The following is a 21,739-nucleotide window of genomic DNA, read 5'->3' on the forward strand; positions in this document are numbered from 1 at the left end:
TGCACTTGCTGCCACTTTAAGTCAGTCATGCAGGTGCATGTGCCCAGCTGGTTACTTTAGGATTCGTGTACATTTCTGATATAGCCATGAGTATTTTTTTCATATGTTTTATATCATTTTCATATATTGTTTTGCTCTGGGGCATTACTGTGACAGGTATGGATGGATAGGATTTGTGCTTAAAGTATATCATTAATTCTCATTTTAGCTTCATTGTCTTGTCCCTTTAGTTATCATGTCAGCCTGATTACAATATTCCCAAACAGCTTTCTGATGAAGGTGATGGTAGTGTTTTATTCCTTGCTACTGTCACTGCAGCTTCAGTTTACTTGGCATGGTTTTAGATATGGACTTCTTCCTTCCTGTGGTTAACACTATATTTACAAAGAGCATGTACATATGAACAGGCAGTTTTTGTCCATGTTTTAGAATAATAAGGGCCTTTTATAGTATAATACCGAATACTAGTGTGCACTGAAGGTGGTCTGCAGCAACAGTGGTTAAGTGGTTGGGCAAATGGTATCTCAATGGCTAGGTCTGTGTCTCAAAGCAATAAAGTCTGGTGTTCAATCCTGATCTTAAGTCACCTCAGGGAATTCAGATAATGTGTGATTGCCCCAACATGTTCTCCCAGACCTCCAATGAAAATGGGTCCTAATTAAATAACCCTTTTAACAAACATACAAATATATAAATAAAAATATAAAAAATAAAATTGTGAGCAGGGCTCTTTATGAATGGTATTGGGCACAAGTGTGTGATTTGCACCATGTACCAGCCCTGTAAGATTATATGTAGTGTCTATCGATCCCACCCACTGTCTGTAGAATATACTTCTATCTGTGTCTATGAAGGTTTTTCTGCAAGTAGTCTGGTTTCTTCCAACCAGCTACACTAAACTGGTTGTATATATAACAGTACTAATTAAAGAATAAAATTAGGGATCAAGAAAGCAAGAAAATGAAAGCAGTAAGAATACAGAAAGTAACTATTCACTGTATTCCAAATACTTTATTAGGTAACAAACACCTGTATTACAGGAAGGTGCCATCACTGTCATGATGCAAAATAAAATGAAGGCATGAAAAATGATATAAAGCAATGCCTAAAATGGTGAGCTTAATTTAATTGTACACAATACACTGCAGAAAAAATGGTGCTTGCTCATTAGTGTTTAACATTTATGACAAATGCATACAGTTTTATTTTAGGGCCATCCTTAATGAGGTAGAGAATAAAAAAAGCATATTCCTGGAAGTGAATGTGATTTTAGTTTGCAAATGCAAAATTTCTGTTTAGATGCAAAACAGTTTGTCCTTGGTCTGAAAAAGGACAGTTGCTACAGTTATTATGTGCTATAAAAGTGCCTATACTGTTATTTTCTAGTATTGCAGCTGAACACTTAAAACTGCCCTAAAGAGATTTAACTCTTTAGCACCAAGTACTCCAACAGAACTTTTCTAAGTAGTACCTATGATATCCAAATACACTCTTCTAAGTAACTTATCAAATATTTTTGAGCCCTATGCAGCTCACCATCATGGATGGAGATAGTCAGAAGACTCCCAGACCTGATCCAATACTTATCACATAGTCAGAGAAGAGACTGAGTCATTCCAATATTGTATTTTATTTTTACATTTGTTTACCGGAAAAGTCTGACTGGGACTGAGCCCATTTTCAGCATAGGGCTGGGGAGAAATGCTCCAGATGCATGTCTTTAGGATGTGGGAGGAAACTGAAGCACCTGGAGAAAACCCATGTGAACGCAGGGAAGACATGCAGACTCTGCACAGAAGGCACCCCAGCCAAGAATCGAACCGGAGAACCTCTTGCTGCGAGGCAACAATGCTAACTGCTGCACCACTGCGCCACCCAGCAACATATCATCAAACTTGCTTGTATAGGGAATTGTTGTTAAGTCCTACTCATTCTCCACCCCTGCACCCATTGTGCAATGATGTAAGAACATCAAGACTAAGAACGTGTTAGTGTTTGCCCCAGTATTATCAAGTATGACTGATACCCTCAGTCTCACCAATGCACTGAATGCTGTCATTCATAGCACTAAAACCTATCTCCTCTCCCAGGATAGGGGAAGTGGTAAAATACCATTTCATTTCTCACCCCCCCACCCCTATTTCAGCACTTCACATTAAATGTTATCACTGTCCCATGACTTCATTTAGAGTCCTATAATTTTAAACTCTCTTTTCATTATTGCACTTGAAGCCAGCTCTACAATATTAGGTTACCTAAACAGATGTGTGTCTAATACTGAAATCATTTGTTCATGAAGTAGTTCAATTTCATAGCTGTTTGCTTCCCTATAGCATCAGCTTTGCACAGATGACTGTTATCTTTTTTTTCACTGTTCACTTTAATGGAGATACTGCAAGTGACGTAAAGTGGTAGTGGTGGGTGAATCATAAGACACCATAAAATACATGTATGAGATGCACACAACAGGAAATAAACATTGATTATGCATAGTTACTTATGAATTCTGAACTGCTGAATATGCTAATATGGTCTGTGATTCTCTGATATCAGAGGATGTTACATGTTAATGAGGGGCAGTATAGTGAAATTTCCTTGTGCTAAGCATTAATTCCTATTATCTTTGACTACAATATACTCTATTCAGTACTCTCAACTCTTATTCAACTCCTAGAGCAACCCCATGAACAGCTTCCAGCATCCACAGAGCTTAGTGGGCAAGTGGATGGCGAAGTCGATTGCCAGGTCATTCTTCCACACCATACACACACCACACACACCCACACAGCTACAGACAGCCTGGAGTCATCAGTCCAGCTACTGCATGTCTTTGGGATGACAGAGGAAACTGAAGTACCCAAAGAAGACCTATGTGAACACAGGGAAGGCATGTAAATACTGCACAGAAGGCACCCCAGCCAAAAGCTGAACTGTAGAACCTCTTGCTGTGAAACGACAATGATATTCATTGCACTGCTTTGCTCCTACCATGACATCAATGCATCTAGAGAAAAATGTAACCATAATTCACATGCAAATCTTCACAGATAATGCTAAATTCTAAGTCTTAGTAATATCTTTATTTTACATCTACTTGTAAAACAGACCCATATTTGTTATCCTCAAAATACACCATATCCTATTTAAGTGTATACATTTGCTCAAAATATTCATGTCGTTATACTAGTAATGCAAAACTTGGTGTCCTTCCCTTCTGATATGGATGTATTGTAAATGTTTATTAAACACCACTGTCACAAAAAGGAGTCTTCTAAACAGTAAGGAACATGGCAGAAGACATTATTAATAACCACTGACTGGCACATAAGGTGGCAGCTCTGTGTTACAGATAGGTGGTCAAAACCAAAGTTTAGAGTCACAGATGTCACAGAATTACTTCACTGAAAATTTCTCTAACAATGAGACCTAAACAGGATACTTTACTTTTCTTCAGGATGTGGCACTATTGGAGTAGATGTAGATTACAAACAGTAAAACAGACAGTGGGGCAGAGGCCCCACCATGACAACAGGAGAGGGCATAAAACTACTTTACTTTTTGCTACCAAATCAGGTGTGTTCGGAACATTCATTTTTGGTTAGGTTACTTTACACAGCCATTACTCAAGTATTCAATGAACTTTACTTTGAACAATAATGTCTAAATTGGTACCTTCATTTTGATTGTTCTTGAATTTAAATATCTGAGTGTACTGATGAATCAGCAGATAAACTAATGCACCCCCACCTTTACAGTCTGTCAGATACTGAGAAAATGTTAAAGGATACATATAACTCACATTGTGCGTCACATTTCTTCTTACCTAGTTGGCGCTGCTGCTGCTAATGCCTAGGCTGTTACATGGCATAGCTGCACTTAACTGTTCCACTCATCTCCGATTTTCACAGCATTATATGATCTTCACAGGTAAGACCCGCAGTAGTTGTGCTGTGGTAGCATTGTCGCCTCATAGCAAGACGTTATCACATTCAATTCAAAGAGCGTCTTCTGTGTGGAGGCATGCATGAATGGGCGTGCCTTCGTCGAAGGTTGTGCCTCTGGGCTGGTAACTCGGCACGTAAAAATCCACTACCAAACATTAGCGGACCGGAGTTCCGCTGTGGCGACCCCTAACTGGGATAAGCCGAAAGACACAACAACATATGATCTTCACAGGTCTGTAGAATTTGCACCCAAAATTTGAAAATCCTTTCATTAGTGTACATCTTTACAGTACTTACAACCATTGGTAGAAGCAACGGACATTCCAATGGCTTTATCACAAACCTTAAATGGATGTGGCAGGAGTTACTACTTCCTGCTGTGTTCCAGGCCACAACTTTTGGTTTCTTGCCCATTTACAATGCAATTCTCAAATCTTCCACAAGGTCAGTACTTGCCTTGTTTGGCTGTAACAGATACTCCTGCATTACCCTTTATCTCTCACTTTCCTTTATTTATCCTGTATCCTCCTCCACACAATCTCTCTTTCCCACTCCCTATTACTTCCACACCCACCTCCCTCTATTGTACTTCACTTTCTGTTCTACCTATCTTCCACACTTAATTTTTTATCATTTTATCTTTCACTATAGCTTAAGTTAACCTACAGTAACTCTGTGAATAGAATGTATATACTTCAGAAGCATAGACTGATACACAATGCGCATATGGTGTTAGGAGACATGATCGTTAAGTGTATATACTGCATCCTTATTTCTGTACTGTTTTTTCTGAATGTTGGTACAGAAATAAGAAATGCACTTCAGCCTTCAGCGCTTCGTGTGTGGTAAATTTACAGCAAGCCTTTTGCTACAAATGTAGCAAATTACTTTTTTACAGTTTAAAAGTGAAGAACTAAAGGGATAAGGTGCCAGATCCGGGACTGGTACTGGATACTAGATACGCCAGCTACAGCTGTGCATACCTTGATATTAGACAGATTCCTTATTTATTAGACATACTGTTTTGATACTCTAAATATATACTGTAAGCTACTTCTTTAAAAATAACCATTAATGGCTTTAAAACAATACTCTGAAACTTGAGATAAATGAACATTTACCCTTGCTTTGGAACCATTTTATTACACGAGGGAATACTATGTGAAGATGCAGGATGAAAGGCTCAGAAATGTGAATATTTTTCAAAGAAATGTTGGATAAAGTACAGTTTTGTACCTACCATAAATGTAGATGTTGAACTGCTCATACAGCTGCAGTCATAACAGATGGGTTATCCTGCCGTCAGGCGGGTCCTCGGTCGGACGAATTCCAAAGTCTAGGTCCGACGTCGGTTGTCGTCGCTTCCTCCCTGACGTCAGTGCGGCAGGGGTATAAAAGAGGCAGCCAACGCCATTTTCTTCAGTTTTTCTTGCCCCAGATGTCAGGTGCCCCCAGAAGGAAGGCAGACATAATGTTATGCAAAAATGCAATGTTGATAAATCAAAAACAGTAGTTGCAAGCAAATACACCATAAAAGAATACCCCAAAAGGTTATATGAAAAGGGTTTGTCATAAGGCCTGTCCTAAGAGGGGTTGGAGGGAGGGAAACCTGGACTGCAGCTGTATGAGCACTCAAACATCTACATTTATGGTAGGTACAAAACTGTACTATGTTCATCGTGCATACAGCTGCAGTCATAACAGATGGGAAGAATCCCAAAGCTAAGTAAGGGTGGTAGGCACTAAGTGGAACTAGGAGGGGCTAGGATGCCCTGCAGGACTGCTGTGGCAAAGCCTGCTCTAGATTTAGAGTATAGTGGGAGGTGATAGTGCTTGGAGAAAGTGTGCACTGAACTCCAGGTGGCTGCTTCCAAAATATCCTTGGTAGGGACCCCCCTGAGGAAGGCTGCAGAGGTAGCTGTGGCTCTGGTGGAGTGGGATCTGATGCATGCAGGCACAGTTTTTCCATGAAATGAGTAACAAAAGTGTATGCAGTGGGCTATCCATTTTGAAATTGTCTGTTTGGAAATAGCGTTTCCTTGAGCACCTACAGCATAGGACACAAAGAGTTGCTCAGATTTCCTGAATGGCTTTGTCCTGTCCAAATAATTACAAAGTTGTCTGTGTATGTCCAAGGAATGTAGTAGTCTTTCCCCTTTGTTTTGTGGGTTAGGATAAAAGGTAGGTAAGTGGATAGTCTGATTCAAAGCTACACTGGATACTACCTTTGGCATAAAGGTAGGGTTGGTTCATAAGGAAACTGTCCTGATGGAAAATGATGAATGGTTGCACAGCCATGAGGGCCTGTAGCTCCGAAACCCTGCGAGCTGAGGTGATAGCCAGAAGAAAGGCTGTTTTCCATGACAAGTACTGTAACTCTGATGAAGAAGCTGGCTCGAAGGGAGGAAGGGTCAGCTTTTCCAATACGAAGTTGAGGTCCCAAGCAGGGACTGGTAGTTTCCTTGGGTGTTTTATATTCTTTGCCCCTCTGAGGAACTGCCTTAAAAGAGGATGAGAGAATAAAGGAGGATCTGTGTTGTATTGTGCAGAAATGGCTGAAGCGTGGATCTTGATGGAGGAGAAGGAAAGTCCATTGTTTAACATCTCAGCTAGGTACTGTAAAATTTGAGGTATATTTTTTACCCAAGGATTCTGTCCCTTCTTTTGATTCCAGGCAGAAAATCGTTTCCATTTGGTGGAGTAGGCCTTTCTAGTAGAAGGTCTTCTGGCCTCCAAGATGACATCCTGCACCTCCTTGGAGAGGAGAAACTGTTGGGAATTCAAGGAATTCTCCATGCAGCTAGATTTAGAGTTTTGAGATGGCTGTGAAGAGTTTTGTAGTTGTGCTGGGACAACAGAAGAGGGACTAGAGGTAGGATCCATGGTGGGGAATGTGTCAGGCTCTTCAGGAGCGGATACCAGTGTTGCCTTGGCCAGTCTGGAGCAATGAGAATCATTTTCGGCCTCTCTGCTCTGGCTTTTAATAGAACTTTGGGCAGCAGAGGAAGAGGCAGGAAGGCATAGACTGTCAATGTTGCCCAATTGAAGGAAAGTGCGTCCACTTTCCAGGCCTGCGGATGATAGGTCCTTGAACAAAATTTTTTCAACTGGCAATTTCTGTGGGTAGCAAAGAGATCTATGTCTGGCTGTCCCCATGCCTGAGTTATCTTTGTGAAAATTTGAGGATGCAACTTCCATTCGTGTGGATCTGTCATATTTCTGCTTAGATTGTCTGCCAGTGTGTTTTCCTTCCCTGGCAGGAATTGTGCCTGTAGTTGAATTTTCAATTCCAGTGCTGTGTTCCATAGGGTCATGGCTTGCCTGCACAGGGGGTATGAATGAGTTCCCCCCTGTTTGTTTATGTACCACATCACTGTGGTGTTGTCTGTCCTTATCAATAGCCGAACTGGATGCAGTAGGTCTTTGTAGGTCATAATAGCCTTTTGCACGGCTAGCATTTCCTTTTGGTTGATGTGAAGGAGCTTCTCTTTTCGTGCCCATTTTCCCTGAATGCACTGATCTGTCATGTGTGCTTCCCAGGCGTAGTCTGAGGCATCTGTTGTGATGATTTGAGTTGCTTGAGGTACACAGAAAGGAAGACCTGTGTTTCTTTGGCAAGCTTGAGCCCACCACATAAATTCCTTTTGAAGGCATGGAATGAGTGGTATAATTGCTTCCAAGCTGTGGCTGTGTTGAGACCATAAGTTTTTTAGGTACCATTGAAGTTTCCTCATATGCAGTTTTGCACATGGGATTAGTAGGATGCAAGATGCCATGAATCCCAGAGCCTGCAGGACTTTCCTTGCAGTTAGCCTGGTGTAAGTTGCCATTTTTCTGAAGTACTGAGACAGTTGCCCTTGCTTGTCTGGCGTGAGGTAGGCCATCTGGGTGGTTGTATCCCAGCTGGCACCCAGGAAAATTATTTGTTGAGAGGGTATTAGTTTTTATTTCTTTTTGTTGACTGTGTATCCCAGGAAGTTCAACAGTTTTATTACAAACGCCAGGTGCTGCAGTAGTATGTCCTTGCTGTCCGCTTGGATCAGGCAGTCGTCTAGATATGGGTAGATTTGCATCCCTTGTAGTCTGCAGAAGGCGATTACTGATGCCAGGCATTTCATAAACACTCTGGGCGCAGTAGATAAGCCAAAGGGCAATGCAGAGAATTGGTAATGGGTTGAACCTGCAAGAAATCTGAGGTATCTTCTGCAATCTTGTCTGATAGGGACATGCAGGTATGCCTCCTTGAGGTCCAATGTTACCAGCCAAGACTCCTTGCCCAGCATGGGAAGAAGCTGCTGTAATGTGAGCATCTTGAATTTTGGCACCTGTAGATATGTGTTTAGGATGGATAGGTCTAAGATAGGTCTCCAATCTTTGTCTTTCCTTGGTACCAGGAATAGTCTGGAATAAAACCCTTGACCTTGTTCTTTTGCAGGTACCTCTTGAATTGCTTTCATGTCCATGAGAGCTGAAATTTGTTTTTGTGCCTCTGCCCTTTGATTTTGTGGAATGTTTGGCATGCCTCTCATTTTTGAAAGGGTGTGAAAGTGGAACCTGTAGCCTCTGTCTATAATGTCCAGAATCCATTTGTCTTTTGTAACAATATGCCAATTTTTTGAGAATAATGTCAGTTTTCCACCCAAAGGTGCTGCCATTAAAGCTTTGCTTGGCAGGTGTAGGGGGAAGTCATTGTGTCTGTTTTCTAAAAGACTGTGATCTATCTTCTCCACCTCTTGGGGTTGGTGCTTGCCACTGTCTGGCTCTGAAAGATCCTTGAGGTTGCCCTCTACCTCTTGGACGCCTGTATCTGCCCCTTTGAGGTCTGTCCGTGGCTGGAAAGGACCAATTTTTTGAAGGCCAGTTTCTGCTGAAACGTGTAGGCTGTACCTGCAGGAAATCTTTCACTGTTTGCATTGATTTCGCTTTTTCCTCCATTTTCTTTAGCACCTCCTCTGCTTTAACACCAAACAATACATCTTTTTGAAGAGGTGCATCTAATAATTTAGCTTTGACATGATCTGGTAAGGTTTGCTCTTTGAGCCAAGCATGCCTACGTATAACAGACCCTGTAACAGCAGCTCTACATGAGGCCTCTAAAGCATCAAAACCACACTGCAAGGTATGTTTACCCACTTGCTCTGCACCATGCAACAAATCCTGCAACTCTTTTAAATCTGGTTGTTCTGGTTGTGTCATCTTGCTTTTCAGCTGAGATATCAAAAACTGTTGATACTTTAACATATGGAACTGACAGTTTAATGCCCTCATGGTTAAAGTGGCCGAGGTGTACACCTTTTTCCCCCACCTTTCTAAAGATCTGGAATCTCTCTCTGAAGGTAATGGGTTTTTAGCAGTAGAGGCCTTAATTCCCTTGGGACCCTGTGAAATAGTTTCTGGGTCAGCAGTATGGCTTTTATATAGGAACTGGTGAGAATCAGGAACCCGGTAATATATGTCTGGTTTAACAGGAGCTGGAGGCAAAGAATCAGGATTAAGGCTGGCTTCTGTGTACACATCATCCAAAATATCTAAAACAGGAGGGATAGCCAGAGGCCTATGCTGGGGGGAGCAGAAGAAATTCCCTGAGCCTTTTCTTGGAATCTGAGTAATCTTGGCCTTCCCAGTGAAAGTGTTCCCTCATTGTATGCAGGGTTTCCCCAAAAGAGAAGTCCTCAGGGGGGGAGACCGAGGGAATAGACTCCTCTGCATCAGAGTCTTCGAATGGAGAATAGGCACAATCCTGGTCCTCAGATAGGTCTGAGGTAATAGAAGCTTGATCTGAGGAAGGGTAGTCTTCCTCTAATCTGGGCCTTTTGTCAGAGGGGGTTGAGAACCCCTGATAAGAGTAATCAAATCCTCAGCCATTTTAAGCATCTGTTTTTTAGGCAAGGTGCCTTGAGAGGGTGTCTGAGGAACCTGTTTTTTGGTTTTCATGGCTGTTTTAGATTTAGTGAAGGCTTTAATAGAGAAGGAGGAAGGTCTGAATACCCCTTGAGAAATGGCAGGCCTGTCTAAATTCTGAGTTTCCCTGCCAGGAGTGGCGTCGGTATCTGTAGTAGGAATGGGGGCCGAGGAGCCTGCTACCTCGGGTACTGAAGACACCGGTAATGCATTGTCATCGGTACTCAGGGGCTGCGTAGGCACCTCGCTGAGTACCAGAGAACCTGTAGTCGGCCTTAGCGTGGTATCAGTAGGTGGTGCGGACCTCGTATGTCGGTCCTTATCTTTGCGTTTTTGCTCAAAACTGGAGTCGGAGTATCCGACGACATAATATAATTAAATTTTTTGCCAAAAAAGTGAAGGGCGAACTCCGCCCGATGCTTAATGGTGCGTTTGTTGAATCTAGCACAAAAACGGCAGGCCGAGACATCGTGGTCTGTGCCTAAGCAAGGTATACAGTAAGAGTGGAAATCCTTATGCGGTATTTGCTTCCCACATGAAATGCAATTATTAACTTTGTCTGACATCGGTCTGAGGCAAGAAAAGTTTCCCCAACGGGGTACTTAGCTTTCAAGAAGACTTCGGCTGAAATACTTTCGTAAATCTCAGGAGCTGGCCGACCGGCACTTGCGAACTGCTTCTGCTTCAGGCACCGCGCGGCAAGAAAGACTGAAGAAAATGGCGTCGGCTGCCTCTTTTATACCCCTGCCGCACTGACGTCAGGGAGGAAGCGACGACAACCGACGCCGGACCTAGACTTTGGAATTCGGCCGACCGAGGACCCGCCTGACGGCAGGATAACCCATCTGTTATGACTGCAGCTGTATGCACGATGAACATCTGAGATAGGCTTCCTGAACAGGTAGTAGGATCAAACTCTGTGCATAGGCCCATATAAGGCATTTTTTGGGGGGGGGGTATCATAACTGTTTATTAAAGCCAGTCTGTAGCTTATCTAGCAGGCCAAGAAATGCACTGACTAAGTGGAACAGTCATGCCTTATCTGCAGGGAGATCAGTTTTGGTGTGTTGATATTAATGGCCTGTCACCGTTGTGTAATTAACCTTTGGCTCTTCACATTCTTCCACACTCACTTTGTCTGCTCTATCCCCAAGTGATGTTACTCAGATTTGAAGCAAGCACTTGTCAGTCTGCAGCTGAAATTTCATTAATCCTATGCTACAAAAGGAAACTGCCACTGCTGTTCATCTGCCCCTTTAGAATGTTTGTGAGTGTGAGGTAACAGGTAATGCAGACTGCACACCTGATTCTTTCCTACTCCCTTAATGTCTTAATCTTGCTCTATATGACCATCTGTTAGCACATTGCCTTGTCTCCAGATCTGCGTTATACTGTACCATATATGATACCACACATGAATACCAGCACTGAATCATTTTTGCAAGTTGGAACACTCATAGCTTTGGAATTTGATAAATAAAATATTATGTAGTATGTCTACTGTTTAGTTCATATTTAAGTCATTATAAAATCTCGATGGGGTTGCACAATAATGAAGTGAACAGCACTGTCACCTCACAAGAAAGATGGAATCTAGTTCAATTCCTGGCTGATGTGCCTTCTGTGTGGAGTCTGCATGTCCTCCTTGTGTTCACATGGGTTTTATCAGAGTACTCCAGTTTCCTCCTACCTCCCAAAGACATGAGTAGGCAAACTGGAAGCTCTAAATTGTTTCTGTCTGTGGTGTGTGTGTGTGTGTGTGTGTGTGTGTGTGTGTGTGTGTGTGTGTGTGTGTGTGTGATACAGAAGAAATGTCACTGGCAATCTACTTTCACCATCACTTGAACAGCAAACTCAGTGAACGATGCTGGCTGTTCACAGGGTCACTATAGGAGTTGGGGATCACTCATTAAGCATGGATGTATGGATGTGTCAGTGTAATTTTAAAGGTAAATTCTAATAATATTCCTAATATCTTTGTCGTCTTTGTACAGATTATCCCTGAGAAAGAGCAGCTTATTGTGCATTGGGACCTTCTGATCATCTAAGTGTGAATGACATCAGTTGTGAGATGGGATTTTCATGCAAGTAGAAAGCAGTCCAATGTTTATGGGGAGTGTACTACAAAAGTACAAGCCACAGTTAATGGGTATGTTATACCATTACAAAGGTGCACAAATGGCCATTTCACTCAAGTCACTCAACAGAGCAGTCACTCTGACATTGTGAATAGTAGAGACCAGAAGCTTTTTTTTCTAAGGTTTTGCACACATACAAGGGCCACAGAATGTTTCATATTGAGCCCTGGAAAAGCTTCAATGTGATAACTGACACACTGTGCTCAAATCCATCCAACAAATCCCCCTCTCCTTGCAGCTGAAAAGTGTAATGTGTACTTCAGTAGTGTCCATAGTAAAGCCATACCCATATGGATAACAGCATCAGGCAGATTGTAATCCTGCTCTACCTACTATCATTCTTCCATTGTCCCAGTGCCCATCCCTCCACATACACACTATAACTACTTTCATCAACAATGGCATGCGCTCATACTGCCAGTCTTTTTCTAATAAGTAAGGCAATGAAATCTGTCATCCCTTTTGTCAAACAAGTATGATACAGTATAAACACCCCATATCCATCCATTCAGTCATTCTCAAAATCTGTCATACAACAGTAACCTGTGGGTGCCCAGTCCTGAAAGGCGAAGTCTCCACATATCAACAATGGTAGCTACACAGGTCCTAAAAAAGCAATTTTAAAAATTAAAATCCTGCCTACAAACCATGGTTGTAATTTTATTATAATTAAAAATTGTTCAACCACTGAGTACTACATTCCAACTTTTACATCCTTTGCAATGCAGTAATACTGGGGTGGAGACCCACATCAATTTTTGAGTCACAGGGGTGCCCAATCTCCAACTTCCTCATACCTGAAAGAAATGAAAATTATCCACTTACCATAACAACAGGTCTTCATGATAAGTGCCTATCCACTTCAACTAAAAGACTGGTCACTGCAGGTGGTACTTGACATCAAAGTCCTTACCAAAGCTCAAGATCTGATGTTATCATTTTCATTCATTCCTCAACTGTTGGGTTTGGATCAGATCCTTGGATCTGGCTCAGCCGCTTCTTCCAGATCATAGAACACTTGAACTCTCAACCTCCTCCCTTTACCCATAATGCTCTAGTCACCTTACATACCCCAGATCTCGTTTGTCACCACAACGTTCAGATGTAGATTGCAAACTCTTCAGTTGTGGGTTTTCTAATACCTTGAAAGTCTGTGAGTTTAGTTTCTATTATTATTCCTTTACCCGTTCAATTATTATACTTAATGTCTTTACCTCCCTCTAACCTTATTTCATTATATAAGTTTCACTTTCTTCCCATACTCTTCAAGTACATATATTACCATTGTTGGTATTTTATCCCTTTTGTGTACTTAACAGTACTATCTGTTCCCATCGCTGGTAAGTCCTTTTCTTTTTCACTTTTCAAATATTGTAAAAATAAAAAATATCTTTCAGTTCTTTCATTTTTACCTGCCATACTTATTTAAAAATGTCAGATAAGCCTTCAGGTTTTAAAAAATGTGTGGTGTGTGGCCACAAAATACCAAACTCTGATGCACATTGTGAATGCATTTTTTGTTTTGGACCAAAACATTTAGATACAGATTGTGACATTTGTAAGGGATTCAACTTCCATGTTTTAATTGACTGGAAAAACAAGTTAATCCTTAGGGGTTTGCTTCCTTCAAAATCTTCACCAATGGCTTCTGGGGCTAAAACCCCCAAAAGAATTGAGAAAAAGGGAGATTCCATTTCCAAGGAATCTCATAAGAGATCTCCAGAATGGACTTCAGCTTCAATTTTGGCTCTGTCTTCAGAGCCACCTGTTAAACAAAACAGTTGGATCAGAATGTATGAGATCCAAAGTCAAGATCTGACATATCACCTCAGACTCATTCCCCTCAGCTATTATCAGAGCCGATAACCTCTCAGCTCCTGTCACCTTTTCTGGAGTAGACTCCCCATTGCCACTCAAACCCTTGTCCATGGCTTCCTCTCTTCAGTCTTCAAGGAGCCTATCCAAGGCAGATGTGGACAGGATGATAAGAAAGCTCCTCAGGACACAAATACAAATGGGAGTCATTTTGGCTCTGACCCCATCGGGTCCGGAGACCCTCCTTAGAGCCACACCTCTGATCATAGCTCCTTTTCTGATCTGCTGGATGCAAAAGCCTTGGATCTGAAGATAATGGCATCTTCAACTCCGATGGTGTCTCCGAGTTGTCTGGCCCAGAGTAATTTGGAGCTGGATGACTCTCATAACTGAAGCATTGATGCTGTCTCCGGGGTGTTGGAGTTGTCTCTTCCCCTCAGAATATCGGCATTAGATAGCTCTGCTCCAACTCCCTCCATGGGTGGTTTGCCTGTGGGACAGTGGGAGACAAAAATCGGCAAGCCTGCCTTGCCAGATCCATCTGTTTCTGATTCTCCCAGGCACTCTGTTTTTGAGGTAGTGTAGAGAGCTTTCTCTATATCTAAAGTCCAGACAACTCTGCCCTCCTCTGTTCTGTCTTCCCAATCCTACTTGATTTTGCATCCCAGAGCCTCAGTCATCCATCCCACTGGGATAGCCAGCCGAAACCAGTCTCCAGGCCACCCAGCAGGGTATTGTTATCTCTTCTATCTCCCTGGAACACCCCAATGGAGAGGTCCCCTAAAAGAGGAAGTGCAAAAGGAGACACTTAGACTCTCCATAACAGTTTGTTACTGAGGACACTGATTTTGATGAGAGATGGCCCCCTAGATTACCAATCAATGATATCTCATTTGGAGGCATTTTAGAACTCCAAAAACAAAAGGGTGGTTTATCCCTCAATAACCCTTCCAAACAGGAATCAGTGTTTCTGGAGGCCTTCGGATCTGGCCCATCTACCTCCTGGGTGACTCCGCCCATTGATGAGCTCATTGATTTTGTCTCTTGATAAATGTAGAAGGAAACAGACAAAACTGAGACAATTTCTAAAAGACCAGACAGGATCCTGGAACCACCAAAAGATAGACCATACTGGGGTAATGGAGTATCCATTGATGCCATGGTTGTAGTGGTGGCCACTAAAATGGAACTGGCAGAGTAAAGTTCCTCTGTCCAACCCCCTAACAGGGAGTCTAGGGCACTGGACAGATTAGGGAAGTGTGTCTATGCTTCAGAGGCCTTCGCCCTTAGGTCGCTGAATGATTTTGCATATTTCACGAGACTTTAGAGGGATCTGATCAAACAGCTCTCCAAAAGTCTCTCTGGGACTACATCCTCTGAGGTAGAGAGTACTCTTTCCTCACAGTTGGCTATCCTACAATCTATTTCAAATTTGTCCATGAGGCTTATCTCCCACTCTGCTAAAGCTACCTCACAGGTGGCGGGTTCAGGCATTTCCATTAGGAGACATGCTTGGATATGCTTATGTGATTTTGTAAAACCCTTCAAATCTTCTTTTGTCAATGCTCCTTTTGATGAATCCACATTGTCCAGCCCCAAAGTGAAAGACACACTCTCTAGGTGTGAGCAGGAAGGGAAAACCCTGTCTGCTGTAGGCATTAGTTTTTTGACTCCTCAATGGACCTTTTCTAGGAACCAATGAGGCGAAAGAAAAATGTAGCTCAAGAAATCCCGGGGCCCCTTTCAAGTTCAATGTGGAGACTATTATGCCATGGGAAAAGGATAGAATTCAAATGGAAGAAGCCATCCCTGTAGCAGAGGTGTTCTGCATAATCAAGGATCTAGGGATACCTTCTCTGACAGATACTATCAGCGTTTCTGAAAGAAGGCCTGACTGTCCATCTCTGAAGACAGTCAGGAGTCATCTATCCTTACACCACAGAGTCTAGCTAGAAATTACAAAAGATTAACGGGTGCAGAGGATAATATCCAGAGGTTATATCATACCATTTCCCCATCCACCCCCATTAATTTCAAAGAAACTCCCTGATGTTCCACTCAGGCAGAGGAAAGCAGCAGCAGCACTAGAAATAAACAAGCTGCTAGAAAAAAGAGTCATCCAAGAAGTCTCTCCAAACCAGAGACAGTCTGGAACTTATTCAAGATTCTTTTTAGTGCCAAAAAAGATGGGACTGGAGACTAATCTTGGATCTTGGCAAACTAAATCAATCGGTTTTGCATATAAAGTTTCAGATAGTCATGGTTCAGTCCATTCTGCCATTTCTGCACAAGGATGACTGGATGTGCTCGATAGGTATTCAGGATGCGTACTATCAAGTCAAAATGAACAGATGATCCAGAAGATATCTACGCTTCTGGCTGGGAGCCAGTCATTACCAATTCAGAGCACTGCCCTTTGGTCTCATCACAGCCCACAAGGATGTTTACCAAGTGCATGGCAGTAGTTGCAGCTCACCTGAGACTATTGAGATTCCGAGTGTTTCCATGCCTAGATGACTGGCTTCTGACTGCTCCAACTAGGCATAAACTAATTCAACCATGGGACTACTTAGCTCCAGCTGTGTTCTCATCTGGAGATATCCATCAATTACAACAAATCTCAACTCAATCGAACTCAAAATCTGGAATTCATCTGTACTCTTTTCAATACAGTCACTTAGATATTTCTCTCCCTCTGTTTCAGATTCAATCAATTCAGTCCCAGGTCAAAAAGATTATTAACAATTCTTCTGTTTCAGCCCATCTGATACTCCAAGCATTGGGATCCATGTCAGTGGCAATCACCCTTGTACCACTGGTTAAGTTCCATACAAGAATCCTCCAATGGATACTCTCATCCCAATGGTCTATTCTCCAACACCCATTATCCAAGCCAATCAAGATAATTCAAGCTTGCAAGAAGTACTCCTTTGGTGGATCCACCCCAATCAAATACACAAAGGCCATCCCTTGGTTCTTCCTCAGCCCAAAACCACAGTGACCACAGACACTTTTCAAGTTGGGTGGGGGGGCATTATTTGAGAAGGACAGTCCAAGGTACATGATCACCCGAAGAGGCCAACTCGCATAGCAATGTCCTAGAAATGAGAGCTGCCCTCATAGCATTGTAGACCTTTCAAGATACTCTCCCAAAAGGGACTATTATGATTCAGATGGACAATATGACTGTGGTCTGGTACATCAACAAATAAGGAGGAACCAGCTGTTACCCTCTTTGTCAAGAAGCTATGAGAGTATGGCAATGGGCGATATCTTCCAATCACTTTCTGAGAGCAGCGCACATCCTGGGGAAATCCAACGTGATTGTAGACAAGTTAAATAGGTCTATTCTGATGCCTAACAAATGTTCTCTCGATGTCAATGTGGCAGAGAGGATTTTCCATTGATGGGGCCATGCTGCAATCTCTTTAATTCTCACCTCAACAACTGCATCAAGTTCTTTGCCATGATCCCCCCAGTGGGGGAGTCCCTGAGAGACACTCTTCCTCACGCTTGGCCCTCTGGTCTCCTTTATGCTTATTCCCCCATTAGCCCTCATTTCCAAATTTTTCCAGAAAGCATATCGTTTGAAGAGCACCTCCATCCTCATTGCTCCTTACTCGCCTCCTCTTCTACACCTATCCTGGATATTTGGATCCAACTCCAGACCTTCTGTCTCACCCAACAGGCATGACTCATCCTGACATTTTAGGCCTCAGGCTGACTGCATGGTTTCTCCAGTTCCAGTGATTGCTAGACAGCCCAGGCTCTCCTCCCCATACATCAAATTCTGTTATCTTCCCATAGGCCTTCCACTAGAAAAAATTACAAAAGAAAATGGAAGATTTGATTTTTTTTGGGCACACAAAAAGAATTTAGACTCTATTTCAACACTGATTTCTAAGGTTCTTAATTTTTAGCTACAATTTTCAGTGAGGGTGCTATGTAATCAAACATCAAAGAACAATTTGCAGCCATCTCTAACTTTCATATAGGAGTAAATAACTCTACCTTAGCTTCCTACAAGCTTTGTTAAGCCTTTCTCAGAAGAACCTATTTACTTCCATCTCCTTTAAAGGACACTACTCCTCCTTGGAATTTAAATGTTGTTTGTCAGGCCTTGACCCAAGCCCCCTTTGAATCATCGTCTAAATCTGGTCTAAAATGTTTGAACCGGAAAACCATTTTCCTAGTTGCTATTACTTATACCAGAAGAATGTCTGAATTTCAAGCTCTACCTTCTGAGCCTCCTTATTTATTTTTTTACAAGGATAGGATTTCTTTACAAACCAATCCTTCCTTTTTACCAAAGGTGGTGTCAAAATTCAGTATTAATCAGGTTATCAACCTACCAGTCTTCTTTATCATTTTTTCTAAAAAAGGTGAATATATGTAACACCTTTTGGATGTCCACAGACACTTATGCTTCTACCTTCACAGAACCAAAGATTTTAGAAAATCTGAGCAATTGTTTGTCTCCTTTTCTGATTCAAAATTATGCAAACCAGCTTCTAAAGTGACTTTGGCCAAATAGTTGACTAATTGTATTACCTTTGTTTATAAAAAAAGTGGGTTTGCCTTTACCAAAACCTCCAAAAGCCCATTCCACCAGGTCTATGACAACCTCCTCAGCCTTTTTGTCTAGAACTTCCTTGGATGATATCTGTGCAGCTGCAACTTGGGCTAATCCTCATACCTTTACTGCTCATTACAATTTAGATCTGGTCTCTGCAGGAACAGCAACCTTTGGCACAGCTGTGCTCTGGAGTATCCTTGTTTTGAGTCTTCCTGGGATTTAGATAGCTGGGGATTCTGTCCCAACACTTGAGGAATGAATGAAAATTACATCAGATAACAAAGTTATGTACTCACCATAATGTTCCATCTGTGCTGTCCATTTTCATTCTTCCTCGACTTCCCATCCACCAACCTCCTCCTTGCTTTACTCCTGGAAAGATCAAAGGAAATTGGAGGAACCCCTGTTCCTTCTTTGAGCACCATATTCAATTCTTTCTTTATTTTCCACTGCTCTGTAGGTCTATGGGCAGAAAACTAGATCTAAGGTATGTAAGGTGACTGTAGCATTATGCGCAAAGAAAGAAGATCGAGAGTTCAAGCGTTCTACAATCTGGAAAAAGCAGCCGAGTTGGATCCGATAGTTGAAGAAGAATGAAAATGGACAGCAGAGATGGAATGTTATAGTGAGTAAATAACTTTTTTTCCTCCCTTAACTTCATACATTGTTCCTTGCTCCCTACTCTTTCCTCATCAAGTTTGCCAAATAATGCCTAAATCCAGAAATCATAATTCTAAAATATTCAGAAAATATTCAGCCAGGGATCCTAAACATTGTACTTCATTAAAGGCTTCAGGTTAGGTCAAAAAGACCTGTCCAGAGGTACTACATGAATGGAAAAGAAAGGAGAGTTTGTTGAACCTGACTGACATAGATCATGAATATCTGCCATTATGGCATGTGTATAAGCTTTGTATCTTACATGATCCAGTCTGTCTACTTCCACTGAAGGACACAGACCACAGCTAGATATCTTGGGCAGCATAATGACAGAATGCAACAGAGAAACATGGCCATGAAAGAAGACCTGGGCCTTGAGATCACATCCAGCTTATACTGCTTTGCAAAGGTATGCAGTGAAGCCCATGTCACAGCAGCACAACTGTCATCTAATGAGGAAGTTCTGAAGAAGGCTAATGATGTAGCCAGTCCTCTAGTTGAAAGGACTCTAGGGTTACCGGGAACTGTCTTATTACTAGAAATGACAGAATGCAACAGAGAAACATGGCCATGAAAAAAGACCTGGACCTTGAGATCACAATAAGTGATGCAGTCTTATAGCCACCTGGACAATGTAACGCAAGATGTTTTTTGGCCCAGTCTATCGGAGGCAAAAGATATAAAGCACTAGTCACCTTTCCTATTGTCTCTAGTTCTGTGCAGGTAGAACATTAGTTGCCTGTGAACATCTTGGCAATGCAACTTGAATGCAACTTTTTTTGAGCATTGCAGAAAGAAATTGGTAAACTAATTAAGGCTGGGCCCTGAAACTACCTTGGGCATGTAGTCTGGGTTACTTCTTTATGAAATATTAGATAAGGAGGGCAGCATGAGAGAGCCTGTAGTTCTCAGATCCTTCTTACTGAAGTTATAGACACTAGAAAAAGGGTCTTCCAAGAAAGGTATCTGAGATCTGCTGTGGCACCTAGTTTAAAGGGAGACCAAAGTAGCTTTTCTAAAATGAAGTTGAAATCCCAAGGAGGAACGGGATCTTCAAACAGTTCCACAGTAAATAAGCACCTCTTCAAAAGGCTTTGCAAACTTTTTGGGCTGTGAGTGAAGAAGATCTGAAACCTTGATGAAAGCTCAAAATAACTGCTAGGTGTACTCTTATGGTTAAGAAACTAGAGCCTCTATCAACCAGATTTGTCAGAAAATGCACAAAAGAAGGGATAGGAGCTGAGAATGGATTTAGTCATTGTTGAGTAGTTTGTCTATTTACCCCAGTACATTTTAATAGTAGAGGGTTTCTGAGTTGCAGTAAGGATATGGACCACTCTGGGAGGGTAAGCTGGTTGTCTGGTCATCAGATGAACTGAAAAAAACTATGCTGTTACTCTGAAAAATTGCCATCTGAGGTGTGATTTGCCAGATGGATGGGACAGAAAGTCCTGGTGAGGCTGTAGAAGCAATGACTGCTTTATCAGCTGAGGCCAAAGGACAGAGAACCATACAAGTTTGGGCAAAAAGGAGCTATGAGAATTACTGTGGCACTGCACAACCTGGCTTTCTATACGAATCTCACTATTACAGGAAAAAGCAGAAAGATGTACAGAAGCCTTAACAGTCATCAGGGGACTAAAGCATCCAGGAGAGTTTCTCTCTGAGGAGGAATGAGGAAGAAAACATTGCTGAATTTGGTTTTGGTCAGTGATATAAACAGATTGCAGCTAGGTTTCCCAGAGCAACAGAAAATTATCTGCACTGTAGTCGGACAGAAGGACCAATTGTGGCTTCAGAATATACCTATTAAGCATCCGCTAATTAATTGGCTCAATTTTGGATATAGATTGCTATTAGAAGGCACTGTGAGTCTACTGCCAATTCCCACAAACTCACAGCCTCCCAACAGAGGAGATAAGACCTAGTTCCCCTTTGTTTTTTGACATACTACACTACCAACATATATCTGTGCGAACTGTGTCTGCTCTCTAGGAAAGGTGGTCTTAAAAAGCCTGCACTGCTAAGAGAGTCACTCTCTTTTCTAGTATGTTGATGTGCACTTGGGACTCCTGCTGAGTTCAAGTCCCTTACACTGGCTACCCCTAACAATGTCCCCGAATCCAGGGTAGATGCGTTTGTACTGACTGTAACTGATGGTAAGCAGGTTAAAGAGCAACTTTTGTTTGGATTCATGTTGTGCAACGAACACTGTAGGTGTTTCTCGAAGACCTTGGAAAACTTCAATAGTTTGCTCCATGGGGTTCTTCAGATGAGATCAATGAACATGGAAGGTCCACTGCACAAATCTTATGTTGAACCTTACAAAGGGCATGAAGTGAATCATAGCTGCCATAAGCCTTAGTACTATGAGAATAATGGTCACTGTCAATAAAGGATGGTGTTATAGGAGATTACCTACAGACTGCAGTGAAGCTATTCTGATTTCTACTGCCAACTTGTAAAACTTCTAAGATTATGAATACAAGATCTTGCGCAGCCTCAGCTGGCACACTGCAGCGTTCACTTATGTTCCCAAGGACAGCTAAAGCTGAAGAAAGTAGTGCCTTAAACATACTGGCTGTCTCATGATGCAGATGAACAGCCAGTTTTCCAGGTATGGGAGTATCTTGATTCCCAGCAGTCTCAAGTGAGCTGTGACCACTGCCATGTACTTGAAGAACATATGGGAGGTTGTGGTAAAA

Source organism: Protopterus annectens, chromosome 7.part0 (genome assembly GCF_019279795.1).
Source record: "Protopterus annectens isolate FY-2018-M chromosome 7.part0, PAN1.0, whole genome shotgun sequence".
In the NCBI taxonomy this organism is placed as follows: domain Eukaryota; kingdom Metazoa; phylum Chordata; order Ceratodontiformes; family Protopteridae; genus Protopterus; species Protopterus annectens.